This window comes from Tenrec ecaudatus, chromosome 7 (assembly GCF_050624435.1).
Source record: "Tenrec ecaudatus isolate mTenEca1 chromosome 7, mTenEca1.hap1, whole genome shotgun sequence".
Taxonomy (NCBI): Eukaryota; Metazoa; Chordata; class Mammalia; order Afrosoricida; family Tenrecidae; genus Tenrec; species Tenrec ecaudatus.
In genome coordinates, this window is record NC_134536.1 from 122,484,701 (window position 1) to 122,494,574 (window position 9,874).

A 9,874-nucleotide genomic window follows, 5' to 3' on the forward strand; every position below is an offset into this window, starting at 1 on the left:
AAACATTGCCCTACTGGCACTGCGAGCCAAACTGGGACAGGGCCCAAAAGGACCCCGGGTGTTTGTCCTCGGTGTGGAAAGGGTAGACATTGGGCCAATGAGTGCAGATCTGTAAAAGATAGCAAGGGGCGCCCCCTAGAGCAAAATGACCAGGAGCCAAAAAAACGGGAAGCGGGGCCCTCGTCCCCAGGGCCCGCAAATGTATGGGGGCAATCCAGGAGGACGGCCTCTTCCCACTAGGGAGGCCATTCCCAAAAGGGCCACTGCGGGATCCGCAGGGGTGGACCTCAGTGCCACCACCAGAGCAGTACTAACGCCACAGCAGGGATGCCAACCCATCCCTATGGATTTTTATGGTCCCCTTCCAGAAGGCACTGTGGGCTTGCTGCTTGGTAGGTCCTCCACCACCTTAAAAGGCTTAATTGTGCACCCAGGAGTCATTGATCAGGATTTTACAGGACAAGTAAAAGCAATGTGCTCCGCCCCACGGGGAATATATGCCATCTCACCTGGAGACCGTATAGCGCAGCTCTTGGTATTGCCTAGCGAGCATGCACTGTTCCCAAGTACCAAAATTAGTAGGGGAAAAAAAAATGAGCTTTGGATCCTCAGGAGAAGCTGGGGCTTTCTTCTCGGTACAGTTAGATCAACGCCCAACTTTAACACTGAATATTGAAGGGAAAAACTTTGAAGGTATATTGGACACGGGCAGATAAAAGATGGGATTAATGACACCTTATTCAATGTCACAGGTGTGTATAATACCACTACAAGGAAGCTGAAAGTAAATACCATGGTTAACATATCAAGGGTGCAATTTCAGCCATCACCTGTTTGTGTCCGGCCCCCATTTTTCTTTGTTAACATTCAATATTAGTCATCAGAATAATAGTTTTTGGGAAGCCTCATGTACTGGCTCTAGCAGTCAGTGTTGGCTTGCTGAATGTTGGAATGGCTCTGTGCCATATGCTTTAATAGTAAAAATTCCCACTACCGGTTGAAGCATATCCCAATGCATTTCCTATTGCTACACTCTATAGAAATAAAAGAGATTTTGGCATTACCGCAGCAATTATTACAGCTATTACTATCTCAGCTGCAGCAGCGGTTACAGCAGGATTGGCTATGTCTAATCAGGTAATGACAGCAAATGTCATTAACAATATTACGCAATCTACATCAGAAGCTTTATCTACAGTCCAAAAGACGGATGCTCGATTGATGTCTGGTTTACTGTTAGTGAACCAGAGAGTTGATTTATTACAACAACAAGTAGATACTCTTAAGAGCATGGTGCAATTAAGTTGTATTTCTTCTACACCTAATTTGTGCATAACACCTTTAAAATTTTTGAATGAGTCTTCTTTTAGCAGCAAGAATATATCCCAGTACCTTACCGGGCGATGGACAGCTGAGCTAGAAGAACTTCAAGAACAACTTCGGACTCAAATTACAACCCTTAATGGCACACAAATGAAACCCATAACTGTTGGAGATTTTACTTCTTGGCTTTCTACTGCTTTTTCCTACTTTAAAGAGTGGGTGGGGGTATTTACATTTGCTGCAATTATATGCTGTAGAGGAGTGTTATTGCTATGGTTGCTCTGCAAGCTTAAGGCCCAGCAAAAACGTGACAAAGTCATCATCACCACGCAGGCGTTATTAGCGATTGAGCGCGGTGGTTCCCATGATCTTTGGCTTTCTTTGTTAAGAGAAAATTAACCCCCATAAATTGTCAGCTCTTGCACCCCAAGGGAATTGTCCCATTGCACTGGGAAGAGTGACAGAAATTGGATCTTGGTCAGCCCTTGCACCATGTGGAGCTCTGCTCATTGCACGCATCAGGGTGACCAGATTTGGGTTTTTATATCCATCTTGATCTCCTGGCGCTGCTGGAGGCTCCGGGATGGATCGATGGATTAGGCCTAAAATATATAAGAAAGGAGGAGATGTGGGAAGCTGCAGCTCTCGCCGCCATTACAAGATGGCGCCGGGCAGTCAGGGCGTGGCCCATTAAGTGGTAAACAACCACTTGAGGCATGCGCACTGCTTAGATGACGTAGTCACAACTCCACCCTGGAGTATGCAAACGAGGGTTCTGGCGAACGCACCAATCAATGCATGGCACGTCCCCGTAGAGCGTATATAAGCAGCAGTAGTTTGGGGCTTCGGGGTCTTTTTTCCGCATTTGCAAATCGAACCCACATTAAACACCTGTGGAAGAATCCTGTTGTGGCGCATCCTTGCTGGCGAGACTGAGCGCGCGACACACATCCCTCAACTATGATCAGAGGAAATTTATTATTGTTAGGTGGCATCAAGTTGGTTACAACCCATAGCAACCCTGTACACAAGAGTGAAAATCTGCAGTCTTAGGCCATGTTTACAAGTCTTCCTCTGCTAGATCCACTGTAGCAGCCACAGCGGAAATCTGTCCCCTTAAGGACCTTCCTCTTTTTTGCTCTCCTTCCACTTTACTGTGGATGATGTCTTTCTCCAGGAATCTGTCTCTCCTGACAATATGTTCAAAGCTTGTGAGACTCAGTCTTGCCATCATTGCCTTTAAGGAACTCTCTGGCTGTACTTCTTCCAAAGCTGATCAGTTTGTCCTGTCACAGTCCATGGTACTTTTGATAGTCTTTTCCAGCACCACAATTTAAATGCATGGATTCTTCTTCGCTCTGCCTTATTCAGTGTCCAACTATCACAAGCATAAGATGCAATGGAAAGTACCATGGCGGAGGTCAGGTGCACCCTAGTCCTCAAAGTAACATCTTGCTCTTCAATACTCTAAAGAGGTTTGTGGAGTAGACCTCTTCTTTAGGCCATCAGTATCTCACACTATTTCAAAGTTATGCATAAAGGGTTCAGTGACTCCTTCCTTCAAAGTGGGGAGCGGAGGTGCTCATTGTCTGTTCGTAGTCTAATTGTTTACTTTGAATGACCCTGCTGGCATTTGAAAAACCAGGGACATAGCTTCTGGCATCACAAGACAAACTGACAGAAAAATGGCATTTACAGGAAGCTTAATACATGTGTGATCTGTGTGAGACAGGGTTCTCTAGATAAACAAAACTAGGACACTAATAATTTTGTATATATTTATATAGATATATATATACAAAAGAAATAATCAGCTAACTAATCTATAAAGCAGTACAAATGGCTCAGTGCAACTCACTCCTGTGAGACACTTGTGAGACACTGACAGTCCTTCAAGTCTTGAGGGCCGCCGGGTAGTCCTCCGGGGAGCAATTCAGGCTATCGGCCACAGGCAGCAAACAGCAGGCAGGTCACCAACAGTCAGCCAGATGACAGGGTCCGACAGTCCCCAGCTCAATCGATGTACCTTCCAGTAGCGTGGCGAAGCAGGTCTTGAAGGAACCTCATGTTGCAGTGACACAGTCTACGGGTAGGTGTCCCACAGGTAGTTTAGCTTGCAAATGGAGGCACAGAACAAGCAAGGCAGCCACAAACTGGTCCGATGATCAAAGAGCAAGAGAGAGAGAGGTGTGGCTCGCCAAGCCATTTATCTCTCTGCCCTCCAACCAATCTCACATGTGTTCATTGGCCATGTTGGCACACCAAACCAACCTATCGCATGGACCCTGCAAAAAATTTTGGGCTTCCGCTGTCGTCCATAGCCTTCTGCAAGCCAGATTTTCACAATGTAAGCTCTGACATCATTCCCTCCTTTGTATGTGGATTTTATTATTTACAATCCTTGGATCATTCAGTGTGGTGTGCTTCTTCCATGCAGAATTAGTTGGCATTTCACTTAGATGGCTGCTTGTTTGAAGACAAGCCTTTAAGATGCCAGATGCTATTCTTTCTGATAGCTGAGCAGTACATCTAGTTTTCACCACATTTTGCTATAGCACCCGTATCAGAATCCACTGTGTTAATTGGATGGTCTTTTCAAAGGCACCTTAATTAAACTAAGACGTGTATCAGTGGGGAAAAAAAACTTGTCTGGTTATAATGCAGTTATCTCAGTATCATCTTTAAATGTGCTTGTTTGGAATAAAGAGCGTGGAACAACTAGAACCCTAGTAAGCCCGCTAGAAGAAAGCTGATTCTGACCTGTTGTCATCGTTTATGACAGAACTGCTTCATAGGTTGTCAGAGAATTGAAATCCTTTAGAGGCAGTTTTCTCCATCCTCCATCTGTGGAGTGAGTGATGGGTTCAAAAGGCCAACCTTTCAGTTACCGACCCAGGACTGCACACACTGCACCTCCAGGACTCTAGCAAAAATATGTATATTTTGAAACACTCATATTAGAGATCTTGAACTGGCGGGCTCCAGCCCAAGTCTGTTTTTATTATAAGGCTATACTATGCTTTACTTTGATATAAATTTGTCATTTTATATTGGGGAAGTCCTTTGCATTTCGATTCAATGCCTACCACTTGTTTCTCCTTTCTTGGTTTAAAGTTGGAAATATCTTATTATTTTTACTGATTATAAAAGCAATGGATAGCCACCATAAATGTTCAAACAATTTCATAGTAGAGATCTATCTTCTGACACACAACAGGGGATGGGGAAAGCAAAAAGACCAATTGGCGAGAGCTAAGTTATTTGAACCATCCTCTTTCAGAACACAGCTAAGATTTTGAATAAAATATACTTCCTTAAAGGCATGTGAAAATGCCCAAGATAAAATGAATTAGTCATTCAAAACCAAAGGAAAGTGGGCACCTCAATAGGAAACAGAACCTTTTTTTATCGTATTTTTGGTGAAAGTCTACATAGCAAACCAAGAGTCCAACTAATAATAATAATAATAAATAATACATTAAGTAGACATTGTTTTAGACAAATTGCTGAAGAGACAATTCGTTGTGCATTCCCACACAAAAAACAAAATGAAAGAACAAATAGTTTTTAAATGAATCAGCATTTTAAGAAAGGTCTGGATGACCTTGAGATGAGCCAAGCCAAGGAAAAGCACCCAGTCTCAAAGAACGGAGAAGCTGTGACTGAAGTACGGAGACCAGTGGCAGAAGATCACTGATATACTTACTATTGAAGCTGACACTTCACAATTCAACAATTTCAGTTTTCAATGAACTTCTTGGTCTCAGCATTCTTTTTAAAAAATAGTTTTATTGGCAAATTATACACATACCTTATCATTTAACAGTTCAGTGACATTAAGAAGAGTTGCGTAATTATCATCACAGTTCATTTCAGAACTTCTTTCTTGTTCTCACTGTTGTTAGCTCCCCATTTCCTCCCAACCTCCCCTGTCTGGTTATTATCTCTTTGGATTTACTTAGCCTGGACTTTATATACAGAAAATCATAAAAAGCAAACAAAATCAACAAGGACAAATTGAATTAGAGGAAAACTGTAATAAAAAGAAATCAGAAAGTATTAAAAACGGAAACAACTTTACAAGGGATCAAAATGGAGATCAAAGGGTACGTTTTTACATTGTAACCCATCTTCATCTGCCATGATATAGCCTTCACAGTGCTCTGTGCCTGTCAGCAAAGCTATTCCCATGCCAGAACTAAGGTCAGAGAGGAGTCCCTGGAGGCTTAATCCTTGTAGGGTCCCAGCAAATGCATTTCCCGTTTTCATTGTGAACCTTAGCTGTCTGTAAATGAGTGCTCAGGAGTTACGCTCAAATATGATTCCCTCTTCTGGTCTTGGATTTTGTTATTTACAGTCATTGGATCACACAGGCTGGTGCGCTTCCTCCATGGGGACTTACCTGATATCTTACTTATATGGCTGGTTGTTTTAAGGCAAGCCTTTGCGATCCTAGATGCTATTTTTTGCTGATAGCTGGGCACCTTCTAATTTTTCACCACCCTTTCCTATAGCACTTATATCTGCAGGATTTCTTTATGAGGGAGAGTCTCAAGCAGGGCATGTCATATAAACTAATTGTTCAGATTAAGAAGTGCAAGCCAAAATCCATTCATATGTGCTTTGTATGTCTCTGGCTCACATTAGAGACATCATCATTATTATTTAATGATTTTATTGGGGGCTCATACAACTCTTATCACAATCCATACATACATCAATTGTATAAAACATATTTGTACATTCATTTCCCTCATCATTCTCAAAATATTTGCTCTCTATGGAAGCCCCTGGCATCAGCTGATCATTTCCCCCCACTCTCCCTGCTCCCTCCTCCCTCATGGGCCCTTGATAATTTATAAATTATTATTTTGTAATGTCATACACTGTCCCATGTCTCCCTTCACCCACTTTTCTGGTCTGTCCCCCAGGGAGGAGGTTATATGTGGATCCCTGTAATTGGTTGCCCTTTTCTACTCCACCCTCCTGGTATCGCCACTCTCAGCACTAGTCCTGAAGGGATCATCTGTCCTGGATTCCCGTCATTACTATTTTATAACAGAGAATATATCAATCATTTCCATGGGTCATAAGGTCATTCCACTGATAGTATCATTAGTGTAGCCAATGGTACAGCATTTAAAACACTGTTGATAAAAGCAAATTATACATTCATAGGCCAGCTTTTCAGCCCAAAATACATAAATTGTTAACTTGTACAGCTTAATAGCTTATGACTGACCATTATTTACATGAACAAAGAAGACTGAGAATAAAATGCGTGCCAGTTCTCATTGCCTTACACTTTGGTTCAAACTTTAATCGACTTAATTACTGAAGTGTCAAAGCAATGGACATGCCGAAGATACTTCAGGTTTCTTAACTGTGTCAAAATTTAGAAGATTGATGATATCTAGTTGCAGCAAGCGTACATAAAAACAGCTATTCTCATACATTACAATAAAAAATAATTTCAAAAGAAGGATGCAGTTTGGCTGTAATTGCTTTCAAGTTTTAAAACATGTATGTGTTTACTTTATTCTTTTAATTTCAGCAATTTAGAATATCCTAAATTTAGAAATACTTTCTAAAGGAATACTTGAACATGTACAAAACTGCTCTGTAGCTACTCATATACCCTTGACCGAAGGACGGTCTTCCTTCTTATCGGGGAAGGTCGTCCTCTTCAACCGAACGCGCAGCTTCAGGAGGGACGCACACGGAGCAGTGAGGGAGGAAGGGGACACCCGCCTAGCCAGCCAGACCAGCCGAATCCACCCTGGCGATCATTGGGGTGACAGATGTCATAGCCAGATCACCCTCACATCCTAAACTGCTATGTAAAAACTATGTTTTGCTGCAAAACTCACAGTCTCAAAATATTGGAAAAAATATAAATGTCAATTATATGATGGGTTAGATTGATTTGTATATGTAAATGGATGCATAATGACTAAATGAGGGGGTACCCCACCAAAAAAGAAAAGAGCTCTGTTGGGCAAGATTTCATAGTATGCATATTTCCTGTAAGGTGAGCATGGAGCAACTCCTGAGCCAGTGCACCCAGCGGGCGTCACCTGGGAAGGCTCTCTGGTCACAGTGAATTTTTTCGTAAAAACCTTGGTTTTTTTTTGTGATGGCTGATTTAAGAGAACAGTGTGTGGCTGTGAAATTGTGTCTCATTCTTGGGGAAAGTGCCACAGAAGCTGTTGGTAATCTTGTAAACAGCTTACAAGGCCAACTCTGTGGGAACAACTCAAATGTGCAAGTGATTTTCTCATTTCAAAAAGGTGGAATTTCATTTGATGACAAATCTTGTTCTGGAAGTCCATTAACTTCCTGAATGGACAAAAATTCACACTCATAGAGTATTTGGAGTTCTTTCTACTGGGGCAGCCTGTTCATGAAGCTTTCTGTTTAGTTCTGGAAATATAGTATACCAGTGCACAGTAAAAAAAGGGCCTGATTTGTGATGGCTGAAGGACTGGTTTTGCCCCTATGACAATGCATCCGGCTCACACAGTCATCTCAGTGTGCCGTTTTGGGCCCAAACAGCATACCTCTCTTTCCCCATGCACCTGACTCACTGACCTTTCCCATTGCAACTTCTTTTTGTTTCCATAAATGAAGAGGGACCTGAAGGGAAATCTGACAACTCGAAGAGGTGAGGAAATAAAATGAGGAATGTGTTTATCCATCCAAAGAGATGAGTTTTAAAAATGTTTTCTAGAATGGAATTTCAGATTTGATAAGTGTATTAAGTGTGATGGAGAATACTTTGAAGGTGATAAAGTTGTTTTTGAAAAGAAATTAAATATATAACTTTGAAAAAATCCGTTTTTGGAGGGTTCCCCTCATATCTACTAGAAAGGAAAGTTCTTGAGACATACTTCGAAATACAATACAGAAGTTGTAGATGAATGTGTATAGCATGATCCATTTTAAAGACAATTAAAATAACATATTTATGTATATAAATACATGATTATATGTACAATCTCAAAAAATATAATCATGATTAGTTCTGGAAAGGATAAAAAGATAGATAGTGGTTTTCCAAAGATTAATGTATATAATTTGAAAACTTTTGAATAATTTATATTGAGCACAATTTCATAACCCACTTGTAATGTCAGAATAATAAAGACAATTTTGGAAAGGAAATGTTTTCTGTTTAAAAATAATCCTCCAAGGGATGTAATCTTCTCCCTTACTAATCAATATCTTAAAATACAAGTCCTTGCTGTTAGTTCCCTCTACTTGAAGAATTCTTTGAATTAACATCTAGAGCAGTGGTTCTCAACCTTGCTAATGCCGTGACCCCTTAATACAGTTCCTCATGTGTGGTGACCCTCCCCCCACAATTACATTATTTTGTTGCTACTTTGTAACTGTAATTTTGCTACTGTTATGAATCGGGTGACCCTTGTGAAAGGGTTGTTCAACCCCCAAAGGGGTCGCAACCCACAGGTGAGAACCAGTGATCTAGAAGCTGTCTCCCCATGTAATAATTACCTGCTAATTAAACTCCATTCATAGGCTGTTCTTGGTCTGGAAGCTCTGCGGAAACCTGTTCACTTTGGGTGACTCTACTGTCATTTGAAATAATGGTGACAGAGCTTCCAGTGTCACAGTAACTTTGTGACAAACTCCTAGAATCTTGACCATTGAGCCAAGAGACAACATGAAGGTAAACAGAGGAAAGAACGAAGTTGCCATGAGTTTCTTTTTTCTTGGATCATCAGTCAGTGCTCATGCAAGTAGTAGTAAGGCACAACCAGACCCACAGAAAATGGACAGCTGATTCATTGGCAAATATGCTTGCCCAGAGCTCTGTAACGTCTAGAAGAACAAAAATGTCATTTTGAGGACTAAAGTGTAACTGACTCCAGCCATGATATTTTCAATTGTCTCATATCCATGTGAAAGTTGGACAAAGAAAAGGAAAAGCAGAGAACTGATACTTCTGCATGATGGTGGAGTGAAGACTATGTACAAATGTGTTTGACACGATGGATGCTTGTATAGATTGTGGTAATTGCTGTACGAGCCTCCAGTAAAATGATTTAAAACAGAAAAGATATAGCCCTAACAAGTATGGCCTTAAAAAAAGTAAAAATGCTTAAAAAATATCCATCAGACTAGATAAGATACAAGACACAACTAAAGGCTTTTAAAAAGTGACTCATTCAATATGTATTCACTGCCATTGAGTCAATTCAGACTCTATGACCCTACAACACAGGGTAGAATTGCCCCTGTCCAAACATACAGCTCTCAAGTCAGTATTGACTCACATCAATCCCGTATAGGTTTCTGAGGTTGTAAATCTTTCAGAAGCTGACAACCTCATTTTTATCCCTCAGAGCAGTTGGTAGGTTTTGAACTGCTAAACTTAAGTTAGCACTGCCTTTATTCTGGATTGTTGAGAAAGTTTCAAGTTTTAGTTATTTTCCTCTTTTCTTCCTAACTACACTTCATTAATTTATTTGTCCCCTCCCTCCATTTTATGACTTCACAAGACATTAACAAATACATTTTAACTTAACAC